The sequence below is a fragment of the Nilaparvata lugens genome, chromosome 10 (genome assembly GCF_014356525.2).
Source record: "Nilaparvata lugens isolate BPH chromosome 10, ASM1435652v1, whole genome shotgun sequence".
In the NCBI taxonomy this organism is placed as follows: Eukaryota; Metazoa; Arthropoda; class Insecta; order Hemiptera; family Delphacidae; genus Nilaparvata; species Nilaparvata lugens.
Genome location: NC_052513.1, coordinates 21,375,371 through 21,391,476, shown reverse-complemented (window position 1 = coordinate 21,391,476; position 16,106 = coordinate 21,375,371). Strand labels below are relative to the sequence as shown.

Here is a 16,106-nt window from a genome sequence, read left to right as displayed (position 1 = left end):
TATGAATTTTAGTTTTCGATCAACAATATCTTCCGATTGTTACCATTTAGATGTATGATTCAAAATCCCTCTGAGCGTATTTCTGTGCTCTACAATCTGAGATCAGGTAGAGCACTCTATCTCTTTTAGATTTCCAGGTACACCTGACAACAATGCTCCTTGTATTGTGAAAAACACCCAATTTTCAGCTTCAACCATCATCACCAATGTAGTTGGTCCTCACATTGATATTTCGCACAATGACATAAGTTTATGACATTATGTTCTATGAGAATCACCCGTAAGATGCACTTCATTTCAGTATTTCCTAGTGGAGAGGCGCGCTTAAGGACACCTCAAGGATCAAAATTTCAAACACATAACTTTTGACACAAAGCTCAGATTTCATCGTACTACACTTCATTCTTCTCGATCGTCAAGGCGGTCCAAAATCATGCATAATGAGTCAAATGCGGTTGAAAAATGGAAAATCTTTTGAGTGTACTTAACCCCATATTCCAATACACAAAAAATGGCCAATTTCTATTTTCAAAGCTGCATGTCTTGTGAAATATTTCTGATAAAATTTCCAAATCTAGTGAGGATGTGAAAATTGTCCCCCTCTACCCACTCCAATAAATAATACTACCGATCCCAATACAATTAGAAAGTTACAGAAGATTTTAAAAATGGCGATCTCATTTTTTATATTTCTATTCGTGATTTTAATGTTGATCAATAGTTTCTAAAACGAGTCTGATACATCATAGAAACTCACGTTTGATCCCAAATTGTAGATAAATTCATCCTCTACGAGCTCAGTTGCCTGAAATCCATCTTGAATCACTTCTCCTCATCATAGGACTGCCGAAACCGTTAATATGCGAGAAATATCTACAATTTCCGGATTTTTTTCAACAAGAAAATATCACTTTACGAACCTATTTTTCCATAAATATTCTACAGCAGATGAAAGAGAAAATTCTATTATACATTTCTTGATCAAGTAATGATTTTTATAATGAATTGTTACTGAGATTCATAGCTTTGAATATAGAAATTAGCCATTTTTTGTGTATTGGAATATGGGCTTAAGTATACTGAACAATGGATTCTCCATTTTTCGTCCGAATATGACTTTTAATGCATGATTTTGGACCGACTTGACGAGCTGAGAAGAATGAAGTGTAGAACGATGAAATCTGATCATTGTGTCAAAAGTTATGTGTTTGAAATTTTGATCCTTGAGGTGTCCTCAAGCGCGCCTCTCCACTAGGAAATACTGAAATAAAGTGCATCTAACGTGTGATTCTCATAGAACATAATCTCATAAACTTATGTCATTGTGCGAAATATCAATGTGAGGACAATGTAGTTGGAGATGATGGTTGAAGCTGAAAATTAGGTGTTTTCCACAATACAAGGAGCATTGTTGACAGGTGTGGAAATCCATACGGAAAAGAGCGCTCTTCCTGATCTCAGATTGTAGAGCACAAAAATACGCCTAGAGGGATTTTGAATTATACATCTAAATGGTAACAATCGGAAGATATTGTTGATCAAAAACTAAAATTCATCAACATTTATTTTTTCTTCAAATTTTACTCATTTTTGGAAAATTATAACTCAGTAATCACTGGAGATAGAGAGTTCCGAATAATCTCATATTATTCAGAATTTTATAATCTAGAAAAAAGTAAAGAGTAAATATTTCTATCCGATTACGAGATTTGGCAGAAATAGCTGAAAACTAGAAAATGTGCCGAAAATACGATGTTTTTGAGCAAATCCTTTATCTAGCACAAGGAAATTTTGCATGTAGAAATTGGGTCTGGACTTTTCTTATGTACCCAAATAATATATTAAAAAATCAGAACTACAATATAAATTACATGTACCAATGTATATAGTGACTGGACTACAAGCCATTGAGAAGATATTTAGTTCTCAATTCGAATGTATTGTGATAGAATCATAATAATTCATTTCTAGTTTCATTAGTGGTTTCTAGTTTAACCACAATCAAAATAACTATTCCATTCTATTTGTGTTATTTTTCACTAGATCCATATATTTTTCTTATTCATCCATAACAATATAAAACTGAATAGTCTCAGTAACCTCAAGTTCATTTATTAAAAACTAAGAACTCAATTTGTTTCCTGAATACGGTATTAAATTTCTCTATTATCCTGAATAACGCATGAGAGGTCGCAATTATCTTGAACTCCAACAAAGTAGAGACCAGAGACGTAAGGTCTCAACAATACGACGAGAGTTCATTTTACTAGTGATCAAAGAACCATTTCATCTCGATTGCTGAGGACTGGGGTTACAATATTACTATGGTTCGAACTTGTTTACGTTATTATCAAGGGATTCCATCCCCAGCGCGTCAAAGAGTAATATATTATTAATGCGTATTAAGATCGAAATCCTCACTTCACTTCTAGACAAGTACATTTCTGAGCATCTCAAAGATTATACACCATTATTCATTACCTCGGAGAATTCATACAATGATCTCAAAAAATTCAAAGGCGTCTGAATGAGTACTCCCAATCAAGACGAAGATGAAGCCTTGATCGTTCGCTCGAACGGATCAAACGCCAACAACTTACTCTTGACATAGTTGCTGGGATGTCTTTGTGAGCCGGCATCTTGATGAAATCAATCGATTCCAAGCATTAGAGAGAACACGCTTTCTAGGCTCTTATCTATGCCGCCTAGCAAAGCAAAGCACACAGCTTGCAAGAGTTTGAGAGCTCCTCACCAAGTGCTTAACTTTACCATTCCACTCTCAATCTTTCATTGCCTCTTTCTCCCTCATCCTCGTCTCCCATTCTTCCATCTTCCATCCTCTTGAGACACATTCGGAGAGCTCTTCAACCCTCCTTCTTCGCCTTTTAAATCATCTTTTATTTGGCGCTTTTTCGCCTCTGTTTGAACATTATATCGCCTATCAGCCACTGCGACTGGATCCAATATAAACTCTTGTCCCAGAGAGAAGTTTCGGTGAGCTTATTTGACGTTACTTTCTCTGACAGTCAACTTCTCCACATTTCCAATTGTTAGTGCAAATACTGTCAAGAGAGAATCGAAGTAGGATTAGAACATTGATTGTTGCACTGGAGTCGATTATATCAGTTCCTGCTTGTAGTCTTTCCTTGTATTAATATATATGCTTATATATCATAAATAAATATATTTATTTTTCGAAATAAGAATCTCTTTGGAAATCCTCTAGCTGGTACATCTCATGACTGAATTCTTATTACAATAAAACGACTTCACAAAACCAATATTTGGTTCTGACGGTATCAGGTCGTTTCCATTAAAAAAGTTTATCCTATTCCATTCTATTCTTTTAAGCGAGAAATTTCTGTTTGTATGCATGTATGTATGCTCGGATGTTTGTGGATATGTATGTCTTTGTGTCGGACGGATCTTAGAAATGGTTCTAACGATTTATGATAAAATTTAGTATGTAGTAGTTTGAGTATACAAAGATTCCTTTGGAACAGGTCTCAACTTTATGGAAACTCGCTTGTCCTTAAATGGATTTATCTGTCCTTCAAGTAGCAGCTGTTCGGAAGAGAAATTGATAATAGAAATAAACTTCACAGAGTGAGTCATATGTATGGGAACCCTCCAATAAATTGGAGACTTTTGTAGATAAATATAATACTGTAACTCTCACGATAATTTATTGGCCAAATACTCTACCTTTCGACGTTCAACTGAATTTCAACCCCTTATAAGGGGGTGACTTAGGGGTTGTAACTCAAATATTTTTAATGTAACACCCAATTGTGTGGTACATCATTTTAAAGGCCTTTTTGATACAAGAAAGGTGGCATCGACAAAAACTCAAACTTCAATCAGCCGCCATTTTGGATAAAAGTATCATTAAGTATTTTTATTGATGACATATTTCTATTTTTAAGAAGGCCTTTAAAATACCTGCATTTCAGAGTCATCTATTAACGCGCAAATGATCTATAATCCAAGAGATTGAATCACGTTCGCATGATAGAGTAATAGAGAAACTAAATCAAATTTAACAGAGAAATAGAGAGGAAATACAAGTAGGTAGGCTAGCTCTAATCAGATCAAAAATGTATTCAGATAATATTGTCGAATTCATCACGCAGAGATTTCCGTATAATAGTCTGTTGAAACCAGACAGAGAGTGTGAGCAATACCTATGGAAATACCTACTGTTACTATTACTAGAAGTAATAGTAGGTATTGGTTTGAGCGAGTGAAAAAAGATGAAAACAGCTGTTACCAAATTTGGCGACGTTATTAATTTGAAAGCATTTCATTATTCAATGGAAATCTGAAAGAATAGTTTCGGGAAGTAACCGGATCCTTGTATGCAGTCATCAGGGTGGCCACTTACGTTAAAACAAGCTTCATAAACATGCATCATGCATTTTTATCACATACACATGTTTATCATGCATGTTTGTCATCAGTAAGAGGCTTCTAGCATGAAGTAGAGAACCAATATTAATGAATAATCCACTGGAGAATTACAAATTTGAATGATAGAAAAATGATTCAACCTTAAATAAACCAGCGAAGAAAAACTAAACTACAATGAATCAGAGATATAAAAACATAACCTCAAAACATTTTGCTCGAAGCCTTTCGCTGTGATGACAGCTGTGATGACACATCAATGTATGTTGAATGTGTTTCAAAAAACATCAATGTTTTTCATGCATGTTCTACCGTTAATGGCCAGCTTGAGAGACTAATATTTGACCGATCTAAGAGAGGCCTAAGAGTCAACGGCTGGGCATTTTTCCATGTTCAAATGAATTCATGTTCTTAAGAATGTTTATATGTTCCGCATTCACGACGATACACGGTACAGGTATTTTCATGAGATTTTAAAGGTATTTTCCTTTTTGAATTACGAGACGACTTGTTAGATCTGATACTATCATCATTTTCTACCAGACCATCATTTTCACAATACAGAAAATTAAATTCTCCAAGTTAGTACTATCATAATAACGTTTTAGGATTTAAATACCTAGTGAAAACAATACTGTATAACGGATGGAGGTATCTATAACACTACCCCACACAAATGACACCATTGCAATAGTGGGAGGTATCTATAACTTTAATATAACACTACCCCACACAAATGACACCATTGCAATAGTGGGAGGTATCTATAACTTTAATATAACACTACCCCACACAAATGACACCATTGCAATAGTGGGAGGTATCTATAACTTTAATATAACACTACCCCACACAAATGACACCATTGCAATAGTGGGAGGTATCTATAACTTTAATATAACACTACCTCACACCTGACATGATTGTAGCGGTGGGAGGCCAGGGGGACGGACTTTGGTAGCACCCCATTTTGTAACAAGGCAAAAATATATAATAATTGCTTTTAAAATCTTCACTTAACCATTAAACTGTTTAAATTATGAAATAATAATTCAAATTTTGAATCCACGGTTGGGAGCTTTGGATGGATTCGTTCATGCAAATGCCAAGATCTTCACTATTAACAACACCTGTTTTAGCAACTTAGTAACTTATCACGATCCGGGAACGTAAAATAAAAGATTTTTCAGAAATACCACTGACATTAATTTATTTATTAGTTGCATTCAAACATAGAATTATCGGTCTTGTTTGAAATTCTATTAGAACGAATCATAATCTTCACTGTAACCAATCCGGTTATTTATTCAATTTCTTGTTTCAAAATTAGAACAATTAAAAAAAATAATAATTTCAAATAATATTTCTCAAATTAAGACTTTATCGCAATGATTCATAATTGATATTTACACAAGAATTTGCTTACTCACTCTATAATAAATTTAGGGCCTTGGTCAATCTATTCGAGCTTAATAAAATGATTTTGGCACTCACCATGGAATCGAAAGTTTAACAAATAAATCGGCACTCACAATCACTCACGTTTACATTTTAACTACTATTTTCCAGACTACATGCCTTTAAATTATACTAAATAATGAGGATATTTTCCATCTAAATAGGCAGAAGCCTAATTCAGAGGCCGAGACTTGTTCTGTTACTATATCTTCTCGCGGTGACGACACGTTTAGAACTGCCGCTCTTCCACTCAAATTTTCCAATTTTCGAGAAAATACGTGGAGCGCCCGGCATTGTTTCAGGTTGAAACGTCGTGGGGTCGCACGGTTCAAATACATTTCTAAATACGTTTGCATTAATTTCATTACGAAATCAAAGCCAGAAAAATTTACTATGGGAATGCTAGAAGACTGCAATAATTTGGATGAATAAGAAGCAAGTTAGCAAATCTTTTATGGCAACACAAAATATAGGTGCTTACTTTGTGCCTGAATAAATTTTTCAATTATCAAGAACAAGGTTCACTTGAGTTTATATTGGAAAGATTTAGTTAAATTTTGATCAGTTCAACAACCTGAAAGGAAGGACCAAAAACTACAATTCAAACCTCTCAATATTCCCCATATTACAACTGCATTTCGATGTTATTTTTTTATTACAATAATTCATTTGAATTCAGAATAAATAACCATGAGCATGAATATTTGCTTTTCCACTCCCTATGACGATCTTACACTTCTTTCAAGAAGCCTCTAGAGGGGAATGAGTGGCAATGGAGTCTCATCACTACTTTTATATTTCAGGTCAGATCTGATCAATAAAATAAATATTATAAATGTCTCGTCGGAAATCATTTACAGTTAGATTTTTTATGGAACGTGAAGCTGACAAAATTTTTTAGGCTTAGTGAAGAGCAAAGAAAGCAAAGAAAGAGCAGAAAAGATGAAGTTGAAAGGTTCTTTTTGGAAGTTTATATTGCAGTTCAAGAAGGTTGGATCACATATACTATCATTAATAGATGACTTGACCGGGCTTCAAAGAGATTGTGTTGAGTCTTTTGGCATGAGAAAAAAGTTAGAATGGACTACTGAGGCAAAAGTGATGCTACAAAGAGTGAATTGCTGGATCGGATTTTCTTCGCTAGAGTAGAATCAATTTGAAAGGCTTAGAGACGAAAGTTCCTTTGCAATGAACTGGAGCTCTCTTCGAGAGTGAATTTGGTGATCAAACAATTCTAATATCTTCTCTCTTTCGGAACAAAGTCCACCCCAACTGCTGTTCGAGAGAGGCAAATGGCAAATACACTCTGCTTATTCTAATTACCGGATTCACTTATCTCGACTAAGCTAGAGCACCGGCTTAGCAATCAGCTCTTACTCTGCTCTGTGTAAAGTTCATTGTTTTATTAGACATCGCCCGGATAATGAGGCAATCTGCCGAAAATCTTCTCTTCAATACTGATGTGGGTTGAATTCAGATAGAACAACTTGTGAAATTGAGCATTACGGATAGAGGTGAAAATTGATAACCATTTCTAATCCAATTATAACTAGCTATCTTCGAGTAAATGGGATCTAAAATTATTATCAATATTCGAAGGAGAATGTGATGAGAAATTTTGCTCATCCACGATCGAATGACAAATAAATTTGATGTTGATTGATTCATGCAATAAAATACATCATCAAAATGATAGGTTGAGAAAAAATACGGAACCTTGTGCTTTTCCTCACCCAAATTTAGATAAGGTCACACATAGTCCAAAATAAGTTGAGGTTATATTATAGTATAATATTAATATATTCGTGTTATAAATTATGAAATAATAATTCAAATTTTGAATCCACGGTTGGGAGCTTTGGATGGATTCGTTCATGCAAATGCCAAGATCTTCACTATTAACAACACCTGTTTTAGCAACTTAGTAACTTATCACGATCCAGGAACGTAAAATAAAAGATTTTTCAGAAATGCCACTGACATTAATTTATTTATTAGTTGCATTCAAACATAGAATTATCGGTCTTGTTTGAAATTCTATTAGAACGAATCATAATCTTCACTGTAACCAATCCGGTTATTTATTCAATTTCTTGTTTCAAAATTAGAACAATTAAAAAAATAATAATTTCAAATAATATTTCTCAAATTAAGACTTTATCGCAATGATTCATAATTGATATTTACACAAGAATTTGCTTACTCACTCTATAATAAATTTAGGGCCTTGGTCAATCTATTCGAGCTTAATAAAATGATTTTGGCACTCACCATGGAATCGAAAGTTTAACAAATGAATCGGCACTCACAATCACTCACGTTTACATTTTAACTACTATTTTCCAGACTACATGCCTTTAAATTATACTAAATAATGAGGATATTTTCCATCTAAATAGGCAGAAGCCTAATTCAGAGGCCGAGACTTGTTCTGTTACTATATCTTCTCGCGGTGACGACACGTTTAGAACTGCCGCTCTTCCACTCAAATTTTCCAATTTTCGAGAAAATACGTGGAGCGCCCGGCATTGTTTCAGGTTGAAACGTCGTGGGGTCGCACGGTTCAAATACATTTCTAAATACGTTTGCATTAATTTCATTACGAAATCAAAGCCAGAAAAATTTACTATGGGAATGCTAGAAGACTGCAATAATTTGGATGAATAAGAAGCAAGTTAGCAAATCTTTTATGGCAACACAAAATATAGGTGCTTACTTTGTGCCTGAATAAATTTTTCAATTATCAAGAACAAGGTTCACTTGAGTTTATATTGGAAAGATTTAGTTAAATTTTGATCAGTTCAACAACCTGAAAGGAAGGACCAAAAACTACAATTCAAACCTCTCAATATTCCCCATATTACAACTGCATTTCGATGTTATTTTTTTATTACAATAATTCATTTGAATTCAGAATAAATAACCATGAGCATGAATATTTGCTTTTCCACTCCCTATGACGATCTTACACTTCTTTCAAGAAGCCTCTAGAGGGGAATGAGTGGCAATGGAGTCTCATCACTACTTTTATATTTCAGGTCAGATCTGATCAATAAAATAAATATTATAAATGTTTCGTCGGAAATCATTTACAGTTAGATTTTTTATGGAACGTGAAGCTGACAACATTTTTTAGGCTTAGTGAAGAGCAAAGAAAGCAAAGAAAGAGCAGAAAAGATGAAGTTGAAAGGTTCTTTTTGGAAGTTTATATTGCAGTTCAAGAAGGTTGGATCACATATACTATCATTAATAGATGACTTGACCGGGCTTCAAAGAGATTGTGTTGATTCTTTTGGCATGAGAAAAAAGTTAGAATGGACTACTGAGGCAAAAGTGATGCTACAAAGAGTGAATTGCTGGATCGGATTTTCTTCGCTAGAGTAGAATCAATTTGAAAGGCTTAGAGACGAAAGTTCCTTTGCAATGAACTGGAGCTCTCTTCGAGAGTGAATTTGGTGATCAAACAATTCTAATATCTTCTCTCTTTCGGAACAAAGTCCACCCCAACTGCTGTTCGAGAGAGGCAAATGGCAAATACACTCTGCTTATTCTAATTACCGGATTCACTTATCTCGACTAAGCTAGAGCACCGGCTTAGCAATCAGCTCTTACTCTGCTCTGTGTAAAGTTCATTGTTTTATTAGACATCTCCCGGATAATGAGGCAATCTGCCGAAAATCTTCTCTTCAATACTGATGTGGGTTGAATTCAGATAGAACAACTTGTGAAATTGAGCATTACGGATAGAGGTGAAAATTGATAACCATTTCTAATCCAATTATAACGAGCTATCTTCGAGTAAATGGGATCTAAAATTATTATCAATATTCGAAGGAGAATGTAATGAGAAATTTTGTTCATCCACGATCGAATGACAAATAAATTTGATGTTGATTGATTCATGCAATAAATACATCATCAAAATGATAGGTTGAGAAAAAATACGGTAACCTTGTGCTTTTCCTCACCCAAATTTAGATAAGGTCACACATAGTCCAAAATAAGTTGAGGTTATATTATAGTATAATATTAATATATTCGTGTTATATATTACGGAATGGAATGCAATTATAATTCAGTGTCGACTGCTTTCATAACTTCAATCAATGTCAAATCAGTACAAACTACTTGATATTCACAAATAGTGTAGTAATGTACTGAACATAGTCATGAGATTTTGAAATAACTCATCTCTTTCGAAGATTTTATTTGTTTATCCAATATTCAAATGCGTTCATGTATTGTTTAAGTATCAATTATTGTGAAATATAATATGTTTCTCATGGAAGTGCTTATTCTCAGTGCCATCGAATTCAGATGATAAGCCATCAGAGACAGAAGGATCACCAACAATGCTGTAATCCATCCTATCCCACAGACATTTGCAGCGGAATGAATGGAAACATAGAATAGCCTAAAATCGTAAATCTCACGCTCAAAACCATCCACCAGATTTGTACTCTATGCTTTCTGATGGAGCTCCATCTCTCTCAATAAAAAACTCTCCCGATTTGCTTAAACCCTCAAATCCGTTTGATTCAAACAGATTTAGTTACTGTGATTTTTGCAGGGAATGTAGTTGTGGTTGCAGCAGAAAGGTGTTTCCCAGATGTAGTGGTGTTGGGATTAGATCGAAGAGGAAGGAGGGAGCGGCGAATAGGGTTGGGAAGGCTGGTGAGGAGAGGGGATTCGTTTTGAACATGTAACCGCTACAAGCGCGGTTCGGATTGGATAGGAAACCACTCTTCACTGTGAATTTGGTTGAGTTTAATGGGAAACCGGGGATTTCACGGAAACTGGATTCAAAGTGAGGGCCTGTCGGATGTGAGAGCGAGTATTCCAAAGAGAGAGCGAGATAGTGTGTCATGGAAAAGGATGGGACACTCATCGCTTACAGGTACGAAACTATGTTCACAGCCGTATGCGCCAGTGTGGAAATGCATTAACATTATTGGTGGAACCCCCAAAGCTACCGTGCAATTTTCGGTTTTGCCAGAAATCAAAAGTGATGGAAATATTTTCAGTCCTTTTACCTAGATTTGATTCTTGAGATGTATTAATATAAGTGCATTTGATAAAATAGAATACAAGTGCTAACTTTCAACATTCACTAAATAAAAACTTATTTTATTTTATTTTATTATCAAAACATTTCATTTTTATTTTATTATTATTATTATATATCTTTTATTTTATTTTATTTTATTATTTATATTTTTTATTCTATTAAGTAAAACTCAGTTTTTATTTCTAATCGAACTTTTTGCGACTCCTACCAACGGTCAAAGACTTTTCTTTCGCTGGTGGTGCCTTGAAAAATTTCGAGTTTTTTAGTTATTGGTAGTTAATTTTATTTTATTCTCTTGTGATGAGTGTTGTTGAGTTATCTACACTTTAAATGTGATACAAGTTGATTTTATCGCAATGCAGTACGGTATTCTCATTAAAAAAAAATCGATCTCTCAACAAGTAAAGATGCTCGGGAGAAAGGCATTACGGGAAATTCAGGATAATGGAATTTTGGATAATTTGAGAAGGAATGGTCAGTGATGTCAGTTTCATACTGAGACAGAGTTATGCTGTTATTTGGCTCCTATTGATTCTAAATAGAAATCATCCACTCTTCACATTTAAGTTGAGAATAGAACAGTATAGAGATAACACTTTTCTTAAACCTGCAGTACTCTACTTTCATGTTTAAAACCAGTGTAACGTGATCTGGAAAATATTTGAAATAAGTAAATAATTCTCCGTCCCTACAATTGATTAGATCTGAATAACGTTCAACAGCACGTCACTAATCCAACTTGATTTCACAATTACATTTTCGAGTTGAATGCGAAAAAAGTTTCTCCAATATGACCGACTTTATACTATTGTGTTATCCAGTAGCGTTATTGACGCATTTCCTACTACAACTAGAGTTGTAGTACTTTATCAATAATATCGAGTCAAAAAATATGGAGCCAAACTTCAGCTGGATGTGAGTTGGGGAAAGGTCTATTCCAAAAATGTAAAGGATGATGCTGAAGCCGCCATATCTTGGCTACGGAAGTGGCTGAAAGGGAATATTTATTTATCTCATAAGTCAGCGACGGCAGGTAGGAAATGCGAGATCGGATATGATATCTGGCTTGATGTGTTCAGGCTGGAAAGTGTAAAAAGCGGCGGAGCGTCTCAGATAATGTATTCCACCCTTCACAGTGCTCACTTTACAATAACTGACAAAATCAGAGAAACTCTAGCACTTATCACAACTCAAATTCAATAGAAGGAAAGTGAACTGTCAGGTTTGATTACAAAACATCATATATGAATTGAAGTTTCCACTTGCTAAAACTTTTGTCTTCTGGCAGTGTAAGATTGACAATACTGTTGCTGTCCTTTTCTATCATACAACAAAACAAATAGCACTATCTCTCTCTCGCTTTGCAATGTTGTTTTTTTGCCAGAATATTTTTTATATTTACTTTTGACAGTGACTGTACAAGACTGAACAAACCATATTCTCAGCCGCCATTTTTTTCTTCATTCTATCAAAATACTTGAGTACACAAGTCGTATAATTGATTTAAAATGTATTTTTGAAACAATGAAATGATTTTTAAACATTACCTTTTGAGAAATACAAATTAAAATACCTGAAATGACATTTTAAAAGTTGATTACTAACCATCCTAGACTTCATTCATGCTTAATTTAGCCTACCCGTATAGGTTAGACCTACTCGTACCGGTATAAATAATATTGAAAAGTTATTTCAGAATTAATCCATTGAAAATACTTATTTTTAAATAGGATCTCTATTTTTCTATTATTTTTAAAGTGAATTGAAAAAGAATACCTACCAAATAACTCAATTTCTGTTGTTTTGAAACTCAGATTGTTATATCAAAGATTTTTTAAATTAGCCGCCATTTCACATTTGTATAGAAATAAAAATCTGATCTCAGTCATGAAAGCAAATTTTTGAATCAAATTATGGAAAAATATATTTTCTTGATCAATTTGACATTAAATTGATTATTTTATCAAGGCAATGATAATTATTATTAGATTAAATTTAATGGGATGAATTGAGTAACAGCTGTGTACAGTCAGTTGCAATATCTTTCTTCACTGCCATTATAACGTGGACCTCACTATAGGATGTCCAGTGACAATACTTCGGGTTTTTGTAGGGTTAAGCATCAACCTATGAGCAGAAGTCCACTCAACAAGCAATGCTATATCGATGTTCACTAGATCAATGACATGTGTGAACTGCGATTTTTGAAAATGTGAATAAATTATCACCACAGCCTGAGATCGACCCACCAGGTAAGATTTGGACCATGCCAATGTGGAGAGTAAAAAATTGGATTGATTTTTCAACTTTTCCAACAGTATAAGATGATTCACATTATCGAAAGCTTTGCTGAAATCAAACTGTACAAAAAGAGTACCAGCAGTCAAATTCTTGTCCAGTGAAGCCCGAATGTCATCATTTATCTTAATCAAAGCAGTGCTTGTACTATGACGAGGTCTGAATCCAGATTGAAAATTGGCAAAGAAATTGGAACGAGATATTCAACCACCTGCCCATGAACTATCTTCTCATGTGCTTTGGATATCAAACAGAGAATATTGATTGGGCGGAAATCATTGGGAGCTGATGCATTTTTTGTTTTAGGGATAGGTTTAATCAATGATTTTGATTTTTGATTTGAATGAACACTCCCATAAGTCAGGAAAAACACTCGACTGCAGAGAAAAGTCGCAGATGTGGGTGATTGTGGGAAGCTGAACCTTTTGTAGAAAAGAATCGGAATACCATCCACCCCTTTAGCGTTTTTATTTGCGTTGAGGATAATATGAGATACTTCTGCCGGGTTAACATGATGAGAAAAAAAATGGTTCATCTGGAAGGACATGAGGAAACTGGTTGATTAATTGGTTTTGTGCTCCTCATTATTAATAGGGGTAGTTGGATTGATGGGTTCAACAAAATAATCATTCAATCCATCTAGTGGGAGATCAATGCTTATATTTCGCTTCTTATTCCGATGAGAACCCAGACGACGGACATTATCCCATAGAAAAGAAGTAGACTTATTACAATTGAATGTATTGTGGTAGAATCGTAATTTTGCATTATGGCATAAAGATTCAACTCTATTACGCAATACTTTGAAACTGTTGAAATCAGCCTCACTATTAGACCTTTTGAACTTCCTTTTTGCCCTATCACTTTCACGCCTTGCTTGTAGAATCTCCCTAGTAATCCATGGCACTGGTTTATGTTTAGTCTGAGCAACACAGATTGGTGCATGCTTATCGAAAACATCCACAATAATTTGATTAGAGAGTGATAATTTATCATTTATATCATTTAAAAGACCAATTTGATGCCAAGGCATATCAATACTGCCTCATTCAATACCGTTTCAATATCAAAGTTCCTGAAATTTGTGTATGTGAAATGTTCCCCAGCAGTTGATTGTACCGTCTATACAGAGTGATTCATAATTATGGTAAAATATTTTAATACGTGATAGTAGAGGTAAAAATAAGAAAAAAAGTTCATATAAACATAATATCCATAAACGCTTCATTAGCGAGCTATACAGGATGAAAGATTTCGCCCGGAATTCAGTTCCTCTTGTGATATACACCGATGCTGAATTGTTTGGGGACTAGTTTTTGAAAAACTTATGCTAGATTCATATGGAAAAATATCTGAAAAATTAAATAAAACTAGTCTGGAAGCTGTAGTGTGGGTAGTTTTTGAGAAAAAAGTTGAAATATGCAAAAAATCTAAGTAGAAAAATACAGACTTCTACGTTTGATGCCCAATAACTTTCTTCAATGACCAGTAAACAAATAATTTTTCGCAATAACAATTGTAGAGAATTTAATTCTGAGAAGAATTATGTAAGCTGTGTAAACTGAATTCAAATAAAAGTTGAATAAAATGTATTCTTATGTAGTGCATTACACACAAAAATTTGCTGTTTTATGAGGAGAGAACTAATAACTCATAAGTTGTAGCTGATTGCAAATAAAATATACGGTTTTTTATGAAATTTTTTTTCATATGAAAGTGGCATATCTAAATGACATTAAACTTATACCAAAAGACTAGTAGATTATGCAATTAAGCTGTAACAGAAGTAGATGATCTCCTATGATTCCTGCCCAAATGTTTAGCTACTGAAAACTGATGTTGTGGAAGATTAGGATTGATGGCATAAGGATTCTCAGCTGCCCAAATATGTTGGTTGTGGACGTTAACGATAGCTGTTCTTGTGAAGTGTGCCTCGTCGGTAAATAAAACGTTGTTAAAAAGTTTGGGTAAACAAATTTTACTAAAAACCATTGGCAAATACCAGCACGGGGAATACAGACTCGTGGCAATAGAGTATGAACTTTCTGGAGGTGGTATGGATGTAATTGTTGCTATTTTCGTATCCTCCAAATAATAGATTGATTAACATTAAACTACACTGACAATTCTCTTGTGCTCTTGTGTATTCCCCAGCACGGGGAATACAGACTCGTGGCAATAGAGTATGAACTTTCTGGAGGTGGTGTGGATGTAATTGTTGCTATTTTCGTATCCTCCAAATAATAGATTGATTGACATTAAACTGCACTGACAATTCTCTTGTGCTCTTCTCTGGATGTTCATAAATTTCATTAAGAACTTGTTCTTCTAACTCAACAGTCATAGTAGATTGGGGTCTGCATGCATTAATGTGCTCTTTAGATATCAAATAATCTGTTTCAGACAGATGTTGATGAATAGTGGCAAAAAACCTTGAACTTGGACATACTCGGTTAGGAAAGTTCTCTTGATACAAACGTCTTGCTTCAGTACTATTACAGTTGTGTCCCATTCCATACATTAAATGCATGTCAGCTAATTCAGAGTATGAATAATTCCTAAGATTACCTGCCATTTTTTAAAAAGTTAACACTTAACACAAAAGCAAAGTGGAATGGTTACAAATAACTGGTTAATAGATTAAACAAAAAACACAGCGTGGTTACAGTAGGCCTAACTTACAGTTTGTTTTTTTTTGTTCAACAGTGAGCTAAAATATTTCTGAAAATAATTCTCAGCTGATAATTTCTTTTAAATATTTTCTTATTTGAAACATAATGAATCAGCTGTTTTGGAACAGCTCTTATTAAAATCCATGTTTTATTTGCAATCAGCTACAACCTATGAGTTATTAGTTATCTCCTCATAAAACAGC

General features: G+C 34.3%; 1 protein-coding gene across 2 annotated transcripts in view; it reads right to left on the bottom strand.

The window, feature by feature from the left end:
• The window catches only part of LOC111052935, a 226,568-nt gene that overhangs the window by 174,884 nt on the left and 35,578 nt on the right, over window positions 1-16,106 (bottom strand). The window lies entirely within an intron of this gene.